At 46.5% G+C, this 13175-nt stretch overlaps 1 long non-coding RNA gene across 1 annotated transcript in view; it reads right to left on the bottom strand.

The window, feature by feature from the left end:
• Nucleotides 1–1448: 1448 nt before the first annotated feature.
• LOC139763420 (uncharacterized) overlaps nucleotides 1449–13175 on the bottom strand; it is a 38327-nt gene continuing 26600 nt past the window's right edge. The window contains exon 2 of the long non-coding RNA XR_011716118.1: nucleotides 1449–2168. This is a non-coding gene — a long non-coding RNA (uncharacterized lncRNA). The remainder of the gene's footprint in view (nucleotides 2169–13175) is intronic.

The following is a 13175-nucleotide window of genomic DNA, read 5'->3' as shown; positions in this document are numbered from 1 at the left end:
GTTCCTGACAAAGTGGTGGTGATTGCGTGTTATCAGTACTCCATTTCTAATTTCATCGGATGGATCAGGTATATACAGAGCCTTAATGGTGGGTTGGAAGCGTATTTTAGGTCCATGGCGATGTTAACTGGTTTACACTCGGTACTCTGCATTAACACCACTGGGTTGGAATGTATATATATGTTTCCCCCATTGAATGATAACTCGGAGGCGCGCAGGGATTTTGTAGATGAGGGAAATTTTTGGCGATGAGCAACGTAAAACACTGTTTTAGGCGTTCTTTGAGAAATATGTCATTGTTAGAGGTCGTCTCATTCAGCCCATTTTGGGCAGCCGTAGAAAACAGGTTCAGATAAAGACTTTTGATCTTACTAGAAAAACTCATTAAAGCATTACTGTATTTTCCTACGTCTAATAGTCACTGAACGAATATGTTTAAGAATATTTTTAACAATTATGAGATGAGAAAGTGCTGGAGGCGTTCTTTTGAGAGCACACTTGCTCACAACAGATGCACCAACTGAAGGCAGCGGGAGTCAATAAAAGTCAGTTTCGTGTATTAGGGAAAAGGTTATGTGAGATTAACACAGTTGCTATACATTTTTATTGATGCCTTATTTTGGTTTACTTTGCCCCATATTGTCCTCATCTTCAAAGCACTCCCATTTTTTCGGAAATTTGACCGTTGTAAAGCTTAATTCAAGTAAACTCCCGTAGTGTATATACATGTTCATACTAAGTTAACCAAATCTCATGATTTTTGTTGATTTTCGGTGAAGTGATATCGCCGTTGACTTAAAGTACGTTTACCTCTTCATAACTTTTTATCTATTAGTAACCAGTGCTACAGCATTTTTTTTTTTTTTACATAAATTAATATGAACACGCGGTTAAATATTAACATCTGAAATTTATGTGTTCCCTCATAACTGGAGTACATTAATGGCCACACTTTCATAAATGCGAAGCCTAAGGTTCATATGACTTAGGTCGACATTTGGGACGCCAACAGAGGCATTAGATATAGAATTAAGAGGCGGCTCTGCAAAGGTTGATCTTATATGGCTGCCGGCTCTTTATCTGGGGCTCTAGTATATGTACCGACTGAACATCCCGACATCCTGCCTCTTAGCTCTACCGAGTGATGGTGGTGGCTCGGCTCTTGGCTCTTTACCGAGTGATGTTAACGACTTGGCTCTGTACCGAGTCATTTTGGCGACCTAGCTCTTGGGGCTACCGTGTGATGTTGTCGATCCGACTCTTGGCTCTGGCAAGTGATGCTAGCGACCCGGCTTCTGGCTCTACTGAGTGATGTTAGCGAACTGGCTCTTGCCTCTGTACCGAGTGATGTTGGCGACCCGGCTCTTAGCTCTGCAGTGATTTTGGCGACCCGGCTCTCGGCTCTATCTAGTGATTTTGGCGACCCGGCTCTTGGCTCTACCTAGTGATTTTGACGACCCGGCTCTTGGCGCTGCCGAGTCATGTTAGCGACTCTGCTTTTGGCTCTACCGAGTGATGTTACCGACCTGGCTCTTGGCTCTGTACCGAAAGATTTTGGCGACCCGGCTCTTGGCTCTACCGAGTGATTAATGGTGACCCGGCTCTTGGCTCCTCTTAGTGAATTTGGCGACCCGGCGCATGGTTCTTCCGAGTGATGTTAGCGTCGCTGCTCTTGGCTCTGTCGAGCGATGTTTGCGACCCGGATCTTGGCTCTGTCGAATGATGTTACCGACCAGGCTCTTGCCTCTGCACCGACTGATTTTGCCGACCCGGCTCTTGGGTCTACCTCGTGATGGCTAGTGACCTGGCTCTTGACCCTGATATATATTAGCGACTCAGCTTTTGGCTCTTTACATTGCGATGTTTGCAACTTGGCTCTCGACTCTGTACAGAGTTTTGTCTCCGACCCGGTTCATAGTTATACAACAGAGCGCTGTATCCAATGAGGCTCAAGACTCTACAGTGAAAGACATTGTCTCATTACCTCCACCGTTTTCTTGTAATTTGGGATCCGGGATCCGGAGATCCGGCTGCCGGCATTTTAAGACTTCCTTCATCCCGGCTGCCGGCTTCTCTTGCAAACCACGTTCCCATCTCAGCGGCTGACTCTGTTCTCCTCCCAAACTTGCTGTACTGGCCGTGGTGCAAGATGGACTCAGAGGAAATACCTGAAAAAAAAGTCATTAATCAGAGCAAGTGTCTACTTATTTTTTTGGTCTTAATGCACTCTCATGTTCTGCCTTATGGTATTGCGCACATATTTGACCTCAGTGGACTAAATATTACAAAATAAAAAGTTCAGAGAAGTTCAGCGAGTTTGATTATTCTTGGAATGTGTTATTTCTTAAAAGATATTATCCATGTCAAGTTCTTTTCACACTTATGCATTAATATGACTAAAAATCAAGTTTTTATAATGTATTCACATATTGTAATCATCAGTTGGACGATGGCAAGCAAAATTATGAAAATAATTTCACATTTACCATTGGTAATACCTACCCATACTAGTATCTTTCGTACTGTACATTGTTATATATATATATATATATATATAATAACCATCAAGCACGACGGTACGATCTATGGATGTGATATCACAGGATGGGTGTAGACCTACGCTTCGCGAATCAGTTCGAAGGTAAGACCTCCATACCCAAGGGTTGTGCCATTGTGTTCAAGGGTCGTGCCATCTTGTTCAAGCGTCGTGCCATCATGCTCAAGGGTCATGCCATCGTGCTCAAGGGTCGTACCCTCGTGCAAAATAGGTTATTTAACTCGATGTTTACTGACGCTGCTTTGACGACTGCCACACAGTCTTCCACACATGCACAACCATAAGGCCTCGGCAGGCAATAGTGTAACACTTGTGTTCGGATGAAGGAAGCACTATCCACAGTGTCTCTTCCTCAGCCGGGAAAGGCAATAGGACCCGCAGCGTCCCTGTCTCATCCAAGAAAGGACTTTGGACCCAGTGTCCTCCGTAAATTAGGAGTGGCAGTAGGACCCGCAGCGTCCCTCTCTCATCCAGGAAAGGCCTTTGGACCGTGTCCCTCCCTCAGTCGGGAGTGGCAGTAGGACCGGCAGCGTCCCTCCCTCAGCCGGGAAAGGCCTTAGGACCCAATGTCCCTCCCTCAGTCGGGAGAGGCCATAGGACCCACAGCGTTCCTCCCTAAGCCGAGAGTGGCACTAGGACCCACAGCGTCCCTCCCTCAGCCGGGAGTGGCACTATGACCCACAGCGTCCCTCCCTCAGCCGGGAGTGGCACTATGACCCACAGCGTCCCTCCCTCAGCCGTGAGTGGCATTAGGACCAACAGCGTCCCTCTCTCAGGCGGAAGAGGCAATAGAAGCAGTATCTTTCCCTCGACCGGAAGAGGCAGTAGGACCCCAGTCACCCCTCCCCCCTCAGCCGGAAGAAACAGTAGGCCCCACAGTGTCCCTGTCTAGCCGGGAGCAGCAGCAGCAGCAGCAGCACCACGGTACCCCACCCTTCCCTCAGCCATCACTCCAGCAGAAGAGGCTCGAGTGCGCAACCTCGACTCGGGACACCTTTGCTACCAGCGTTCATGGCCGCCCTCAGGCGGTATGGGCCGGGAGTGGCGTCTTGCTGAAACATTCAGCGGGCAATGACCGGGTTCAGGTGTTGTCTGTTTCATCAAGACGCCATGAATAAGACAGACGTAAACTTTACGTTGGGAGGCGGTGATGGTAGCCTTGGTCCGCCCGCCTGACTCTGATAAGAGCCGCGGGGCTACCAGGCCGTGACATGTGGAAAGATTCGGTCATCTGAGGACATGAAAAGACTTGGCTTCGTGACCCGTTAAATGGGTTTAGTTCTCTTATAACTTCACACACTGCACCTGAAAGGCCGATTTAACAGTCAAGTGGGAATGATTTCGGGGTCTCGAATGGGCAGTTTTACTTACAGCTTTCGAGAAGCGAGTTAGAATACGTGAGCACGACGTGAAGACTTTTTTGAGTATTAGGGTGAACTTTGACCCGTGGCCCGAGGATCAGGTCAAAGGTCAGGCTAACAAATCCAATGGTCGTACTGTCTTGCTGAAGTTAAGTGGTGTAAACGGGAAATGATGAAATCCGCCTTACAGTAAGGTGAAAACACACACACACACACACACTCAAGCAAATACGGTTAAGCTTCCGATTAGCTTCAGTAAGATTAAGTGAGATTAAGATATTTTAACCGCACATGCAGCATTTGTAGTGTATGACAACGATGCAGGAAAACACCCCGGGATTATCCACAGAAAACGAGTAACACGTAACGTGCAAGAAAATCACGTAAATTGGGTTTTGATCGTTTATTGTCTTGATGACTCGAAAGGAACAGATGGAAATGGAAAAGGAATAAGAATGAAGCTTAGGGCGCAAAGGCTCGTGCCACACCCTGCCAAATGCTTTAGAACCGCCGAAGACCATGGTAAAGATATACCACAGGTGGACGGTCGGGTCATCATAGTCCCTGTTCTTTGCTGCCGTGTCTTCGAGTCATAGTGAGAGACAGAACGTGGAGAGCTGGAGGTTCTCGAAGCAGTGTACTCGCCGAAGAATGGACGAGCATGCTAGACAGTAGCAGCTGTGCGACCCTGATGTATGAAAGAATGGACAAGCATATAAGACAGTAGCAGCTGTGCCACCCTGATGTATGAAAGAATGGACGAGCATGTAAGACACTAGCAGCTGTGCCACCCTGATTTATGAAATAGTGAATTATTGTTTCCTGACGTACATTATTTAAAGGGATGTTGCCCAACGTGAGGAAGACACAGACAAATGCATCGTTAACTTTCACTGTACATAAAAGTATCAATCATGTGTTCGAATGGTGTTGCTGGTCACCGCACTCACGAATAACATCAAAAATTATTACCCTATTTTTAGAGAGATTTGTCATTGAAAATGTTTGTATCACGAATAACATCAAAAATTATTATTTTTAGAGAGATTTCTCATTGAAAATGTTTGTATTTAATATTACTGGTAAAAATAATATTACAGTTGTTTTTCAAAAAAAAAAAAAAATGCCTGACAAAGAACAGGTTAATTATGATTTTTTTTTTCTCTCCCTATGTTGACACTGCGTTGTTTCTAGCATGGAGGGGGTTGTCATGTGTTTTATCCCGCTGCCTGGTCGCAGGGGGATCGACCGTGAATCAAACACAGCTCGTGGTGAGGGAGGGAGGGAGTCAGTCAGGAGGGAAGAAAGAGGAAAGGACAGAGCAGTCCTTGAAATATAGATGAACTGGGAGAGGATGAAGTTCAAACCTATGGAAGGAAAACGGACGTCGCGTTAAAGGAAAATGGGAATTGAATAAACCTTAGTCTACCTACTTTTATATCAGTGTAGAATATATCTCGCAGATCTGCCTGTCTGTCTGTCTATCCATATATGTATGATACTGAACTTTCACGTTTGCATGGGGTTGGATCATGTGCAGACATACACCTTTTGGGGGTATCAATTTTGCATGTGGATGAATCGGCGACCCCAGCTCAACAAGGAACAGGACGGGAAAACACAATCCCAGGTCTGCTGGTACGGAGAATGCTAGTCTTATCCTCCTCTCTGGGCGAAAGTGGGCGTACGCTTAGGAGCGTCGTGTGTATGTATGCGTACGACTGTCGTGTTTTGCATACGAAGAGCTCATGCAAGAGCGGGTCCCCTTCCTCATAAACTTTTCTCTCGTAGCAGACCACCAACATTTTCATCTTTTTTATAGTTCTGCGTTTGCCGTTTTGTTTTTTGTTTTTTCTTAGAATTGGCTTGTTTAGGAAAATAAATATTTCACAGCTTCTTAGATTCCTTGCTTGTTGCCTTCATTGTATTTCTGTTAGTTTGTTTGCTGGTGTTTGTTTCACTGGACTATTAAGTACCAGTTTTGTTGAACTGGTTCAGAGACGTGACAGTTGAAAATACATTTCCACTTTTCCTTCTTCCAATGTTGTCGAGACTGTGGCCGCTGGCCTCCCTCCTTGCGGCTCAGTTCCTTCGGACAAAGCATTTGTTCCTCTCCGCCTGGATCTTCTCAGCCGACTCTATATATCTTGAATGGAGTTATCAGCTTGGCGATATATCCTCATAATGTATATATGGGTCAAATTTACGCTTTAAATATATAGCTTTTTTTTAACAACTTTTACATATATTGATACGATATTACTACTGCTGTTAATAATAATAATAATAATGATAATAATAATAATAATAATAATAATAATAATAATAATAATAATAATAATAATAATAATAGCTACATTGAATTAACTTCATCCAAAGGCTGAAGATATTCAGTGAAAATACGACATACGCCATAAACACTGAAGCTATAATGTTTTCAAACAGTAGACGTCAGGTTCAGAGATGCCTTGTGGAGCAGCGGATAATTGAAAGCCATTAAAAAAAGGACATTTTAAGGCAGGAGCCATTTTATGGCGAGCTACGGGTATGAAAATGGGTGTGGCAAGTGGAAACGTCGGAGATTGCTGAAGAGGTTTGGACTCTGAGAAGGAAACGAAAACAAAATGAAAATATCAGACAAAAACAAGAAACATGTGCAATAAAGAGAACATACAGAGGAATGGCAACATCTCCCACAGCATTTGGGAGAGGCAAAGATGAGGGTGTGTGTGTGTGATCTGGCGGGAGTACACACAGATCGATACGGCAACAGTCACATCCGGGAATTCTCAGCGCTGAGTCGGTACTTTAGGTTAGCAACAACACACACGGGGAGCGGCGGGTGATGACGCGATTTGACTGGCCGTGACCACCCGTCGTCCACTACCAGTCTGGGGAGCATCTGAGGTTAGGCTTATTGCGCTCTCTTCCCATGTTGCTAGGCCTGGGTGGGTCTTGTGTTGATGCATGGCCTTATGCTCGTCTTCCGTGGAAACTTTCGTGTGGAAACTTTCGTATCTTTTTTGTTTTTGTTTCTGTTGATAGGTGTACGTCGTTCTCCAGTTACAAGGCCAACGTTGTTGATAGACTCTGTTTTTACTTCGCCTTCTTCGCTCTCTCCTTGTAATCCTAAACTTCTGTAGGCCTAAGATTCAAGTACACTACGACGTAGATTAAGTTAGGCTTCCGTGAGTAAGTCGAAAATTATACCAGGCTTTGTGTAAGTCTACGATGCAGGTACACCAATACGAGACTTCTGCAAGGCTACCTCTTCTGTTCGTAAATAAGCTCGTGTTCTGTTTATGCTCGACCCATGTTCCTCTTCTGTTGATAAGGGACCTGTATTCTGTTCATGACAGGAAGCTGTTGTTCTGTTGATAAGACTTGTATTCTGTTGATGTTAGGAAGGTGTTTCTCTTCTGTTGCTGATAGATCTGTGTTCTGTTGATGCTAGGCCAGTGTTGCTTTTCCTGTAACACTAAAGGCCTTTTGTATTTTCTAATGACATTGGGCATATATTGAGAATAATGTTATTTTTTCTGTTGATTATAAGACCTGTTTTACCCTTCTGTTAGCCCTAGGCCTATGTTGGTTGCCTCATAATGACACTAGGTCTAGCTGTTCCTTCGATGACACTTGGTTTTTGTCGCTATTAACTTAGACTAGGCCTGCGTCCCTCTTCTGTTGATATTCATCCACATCGTTCTTCTGTTGATCCTAAGCATCTGTTGCTCTCCTGATGATACCATGCTTGTGTCTCTAATGATGAGGACTGTATCGCCCTTGGTGTAGACAATTATGTCTGTGTCACTCTTCTGTTGCGACGTGGCCTCTGTTGTCATTCTGTTGATAATGAGCTCACTTTGCCATTCTAGTTAACACTAGATTTCCGTTGCTCCTTTGTTTGCCGTGTATCTGGGAACAGCTTCTTAAAGTTTATATCCATATCTCGTCCTTACTTCATTATTGTACCAGCATGTCGATATTTTGCACTGCCATTGCCAAACCACAGAGGAGGACTTGTCTCAAATAAGCCTTCACCTTCCCGCACGACGAAGGACGTCACTTTAGGTGTGTGCAGTGCAGCCCGATGGAAGTGTGCCATTGCCATATACTTCCTCTTTGAATACCACTTTAACTCGTCATGAAGTGTCTGTATGGCAAGTGAGAGAGAGAGAGAGAGAGAGAGAGAGAGAGAGAGAGAGAGAGAGAGAGAGAGAGAGAGAGAGAGAGAGAGAGGTCCGTGGCTGATGTTAAGGACAGGCGAAGAGGATGCTGGTGGTGATCGTCAAGGTTGGTTGGTGTATGATGATGACCTGGCCTTTGACCTGACCGTTTACGGATGAGAGGTCAGAGGCCAATCCAGAGGACCTCCGATCGAGAGGCCCTTCCTTCCATTTCCTCTATAGAAGCTCACTCTCGGAATTAAACCTCTCTCCACCCTTCCCCGGGAGGTGGAGGACCATTTCACGGCTTCGGATCAGGAGCCCTCGTCCCACATACCGGCAGACCAGGAAACAGTTGGGTGCAATTACCCGTTTGTACAGTACGGGGGTGGGGGTAGGGGAGTTGGAGTTGTTTTATGTTGGGGGAAGAGGAGGGGAGGAGGAGTTTCACACGGGATGGGGAGATCTGAGTTGTGAACCCCATCACTTAAACATTCTTTCGCATCATTAACCATGTCCTCAGTCATTCCGTTCCATTCCTCCACCTCTTATACTGTAAAAAGTATTTCTTTACATCTATTTTTTTTTTTTTTAGTTGTTTCAACCATAGTATGATGTTATGTCTTCTGGTTGCTCTATCTCCTCATCTCTCGAAGGCCTGTTCATTGTCCTCATCGTCTGTCTCTTTCATGAATTTAGAGACCATGATCAGGTCACCCCTCTCTCTTCTTTCTTCCAATTTAGGTAAATTTAAAAAGCCTACGGCCTTTCCTTGTAACTTGGCTTTCATAATTTTGATACAGTCTTTGTTGCGCCTCTCGGGACCTTCTCTATTAGCTGTCTGTGCTTCTGTAGATGCGGTGACCAGACCTGAGAAGCATATTATTGACTACTGTTACGGGAAGAGACTTTTACATTCGTGTTGCCCCGTCTTGTGTGTGTGTGTGTGTGTGTGTGTGTGTGTGTGTGGTGTGTGTGTGTGTGATGGAGGATGAGGAAAAGAAGCATTACATCTCTAGTAACTGACTTCACTCGGTCAGGTGGGTTCACTGGTTTCCATCAGGGGTGTCGCACGCACGACCTCAGGGGATAGCGTGAGGGATGGCACAAGGTGTGTGTTCGTGCCCACGTCTCTCTGCTCCACACACCAACTGTGCTGGGTAGCGGGGGAGGAATCGGGTGGGGTTTTGGGGGGGTTTCATAAGGTCTACCCACTCCTTCCCACCTCGTCACCCCCACGTTCCAGGCGGACCGTGGATATTGCCACCTTGTTAATCAGTCAGGCGGGGGAGGTCTAGTCTAATTACTAGGACACGTGAGTGAGGTCATGGTAAACGGCATGACCTGGCCCAGAGTGTCTGGTGGTCACGCCCCGCCCCGGTCCATAGGCCACGACGTACCACATGACGGAGGAGAAACGTGGGTTTTTTTTTTCTTTTCCCGGGCGGCGCGTGCCAATGTGCGAGGGCGTGTGGGCATCAGCACCGCTCGCTTGACACAGAAGTGGCGGAGTAGTTGCCTCCGACATTACGTAGTCTCCATCCCATCAACCCCCCCTCTTGCGAAGGCGAACTTCCATCACTGATGCACACACCGTCACAAAAGCGAGTATCACACTTTTCCACAACACCCGGCCCCCCTCGTTGTGTGATGGTGCGACCTAGTAACACCAGGAGCACGAGACCCACCCACTGACGGAGGCGCTGACGCTGTTGTTCCGTACCGCTCATCTGACTTATGGTGTAAGGGAGCGATATACTTATGGTTCCTAAGTCTGGATTTTGATCCTTTACCAGATGGGCGTCGCGGGACCTGTGAGCCTAGTCATACTAGACCGCGACCCAAGAGGACAGTGGAGCGATGCCTTGGGGTGTGCTAAACTGACAGTCTACACACTGACCTCCTTCTGGAGAACTGTAGACAGGTCGTAAACAGACCAGCACCTTGACCTCTGAGTGATACAGGCAGGAAACTCATCCTGGTGACTCAGTGTGTTCGAACGATGCAGAAGGGAAGGAGGGGAGGGAGATGAGCTCGTCAAGTGTGAGGACAACGTGGAGAAAAGAAGTCTCTTGGCGTGGCGTTTTTAGAGCTACACACGGATGCGTGGAACACCCGGCCTCACACTGGGGAACACACTATTGAGTAAAGGTAAAACTAAGGCATCGCCGCCCACCGAGATCTCAAGCCAATGCATAGACGGAGAACACACGGACGATCATGAGAATCAAACGACACACTCAGGGAAGCCAGGATAACCCACATCGCCGACCGCACCTTGTGCTAGATAGTAATAAAGCACACTGCTGACGACCCCGCGACCTGATCTGTGTCTCTCGTTAAGGCCAGGACCCTCCACGCTTAGACCTTGGGGTCTGTGTAACTCTTATGTGGCTCTTGCGCCGTGGCACGATGGCAGCAAACAGGAATACTGTCGAAGGCGAGGCCATTGTATGGAAATTGTGAGCCTTACTTTTGGTGTAGAACGTTGTGCACAATGTCTCCCTACCCAGTAAACACAGCAGTGGTCTTCCTGACTCGTCCCTCTTCTCTGAGTCATGTATCTTCCTTCAGTCACCTCTTTTCCCTCCTGACTCATCTCTCTTCTTTCTGAGTCATTCATCTTTCTTCAGAGTCACCTCTCTCCTCCTGAGTCATCCTTCTTCCTGCTGTGTCATCCTTCTTCCTGCTCACTCATCTCTCTTCCTCTTCAGTCATCTCTCTTCCTTCTGAGTCATCCATCTTCCCCCTGAGTCATCCCTCTTCCTTAAGTTCTCTCTCTTCTCCCTGAGTCATCTCTCTTTTTCCTCAGTCATTCTTCTTCCTTCTAAGTCATCCCCTCTCCCTTCTGAGTCGTCTCTCCTCCTTGAGTCATCCCCTCCTCCTGAGTCATCCCTCTTCCTTCCGAGTCATATGTTCCTCCTGAGTCACCTTTCTTCCTCTTGAGTCATTCTTCTTTCTGAGTCATCTCTCATTCTGTGTCACCCGTTTTCTTCTGATGTTGAAATACGGGTGGAAAATTTTCCTACGTGCCTTCTTGAGCCTTGTGCCGGGAGTACACTTGTGTCACTAACTCATCGCATCATCAGCAGTATTTCTTCTGCATAACATTCTCAGTAGTTGTTCTTGCTTATATGTCCACAGTCATGACCCGGTACGGGCTGTCATGTACATATACGTTACATGTCGGTTACTTTCCGAGGTTGGAAAAGGTCTCTTCTGCCTCGTCAAACTTGTTACTTTACCACTCACTGCTCACCTCGTGTCCTGACCTCCCACTTGGTGTCCTCCCCTCTCACCAGTACTTAGATTTAATATCTTGTGCAACCGTCTCTCTCCTGAACCAGTTTGGGAGAGCAAGGTAATGTTTATGAAGGTATTTCTGTTACTGCTGTATAAGGAAAGACATACGTCCCAGTGTACATGCTAGTCTAAATGACTATGATTTTACATGAAGTAAGAATAGTGAAAGATGACGCGGGAGAATATAAGTATGTTTCGTTGCTAGTTACAAGCTGAGTTACAGTATGATGCAAGTTTTGTATCGTCCCTCCTTGCGAGTGTCCCCAGGCCAGAACGAACGTAGCAGCGAAGGTCGGGGACATCCACCGAAATTTCCTAGTTCGTTTAAGTTTCTTAACCTCGTCACTTGTTTACTTCGATGTTCAGTTAGATCGCGAGGTCAGGAGACTTCACACATGACTTACAGTGAAGACTGTGAAGCACAGCACAGCTAACCATCTTCACAGATCACGCGGGAAGGTTTCTTGAAGGCAGCACACAGGGAGGGAGGAAATGTTTACATAGCTGTTAGGGGGATCTGACCAGGTAGTGTGGATGGGACTGGTAGAAATCACCACTGATTCGGTAGTGAGGTCTTTCATCCTCTCTTGACCACGTCGCTTTGACCCCTAGGCATGGTGGGCTGGACTCGGACCTGACCTTCCTTTTGGGTCAGGTCAGAGGCCGGACGAAGGGAGGGTCGTACCATCTTGCTTTAAAAGCCGTCACGTCGTATTGAAGGGTTCTAATATCGTACTAAAAGGGGTGGAAGGGGGTTTCTTCAACTTAAAAGCCCCCCCTCTGCCGTTCTAACGTGGTGAACCTGCCTACCTAGTGAGCCAGTTAGTATAGCATTATGATGTCGAGTCGAGATAATGTTGGCAGCGGAGCCATGAGGACGTCAACACCGTGCCAGCAACCCCATCTGAGGCTGCGTCTCATGCCCGAGATTACGTTCCTAAATTAAATCAGGTGGGAAATGGGAGATGATCACTACTTTCAACTGCGTAGTGATCTGTCGTCACAGAACGGGGAGATACCTAGCAAACTTGCTAGGCGTCATCTCATGAACCATCTCTGTTATCATACTTTTTTGTCCTAGTTTTTGTGTGCGCGTAATTGCTTATGTGTGCTTAATGATAAAAGGACCTTCACGTTCACCGGACCCCACCTGGACTTGACCTTTTCACGATACAGCGTTGAGTCTCCTATTATCATTCGCATGTTTACTCCCTCTTTGCCTTCTTCGTGTCCTTTGTTGTTGAGGAGCTTCCGCACCTCCTTCCTCCTCACACTTGCCTCGCCTGGTGTCTTGATATGAGTTCCTCAATGCTCTTGTTCATTCGGATTTCAGGGTGTGTGTGTGTGTGTGTGTGTGTGTGTGTCTGTCATCATCATCGCGTCCCGCAAGGCTGGGTTATCATGTCTCGCCTCAGTCTGTTTCTCCATCATGCGTGTTCATTTCAAGGATTTCCATCCTGTCCTCGTGACTCACGGCAACTTCCTATGGCAAATCCTCGTTCCGTTCCGCCGTACCTTCTCCAGCAGCTCTGTGCGTTCCCTCACGTAAGGAGACGGAGTTGCCGTGGCTTATTCTGTCTTCGGTCAAATACGTACATACCTCTAGATCCTCATAACATCTGGTTGTCTGTGTCCGTATGAGAGGAAAACTTTACCTTAACTGTACTTTGCTTCACAATATTCTCCAAATATAACTTACTATTGGTTACCACAGCTTAATGTTAATTAACTTCAAGGACCTTTTCATGTTTTCATTTTCAGGATCCGGTCCCTCCATATTGTAATCAC

This window comes from Panulirus ornatus, chromosome 3 (assembly GCF_036320965.1).
Source record: "Panulirus ornatus isolate Po-2019 chromosome 3, ASM3632096v1, whole genome shotgun sequence".
In the NCBI taxonomy this organism is placed as follows: Eukaryota; Metazoa; Arthropoda; class Malacostraca; order Decapoda; family Palinuridae; genus Panulirus; species Panulirus ornatus.
This window is presented reverse-complemented; position numbering and strand designations above follow the sequence as displayed.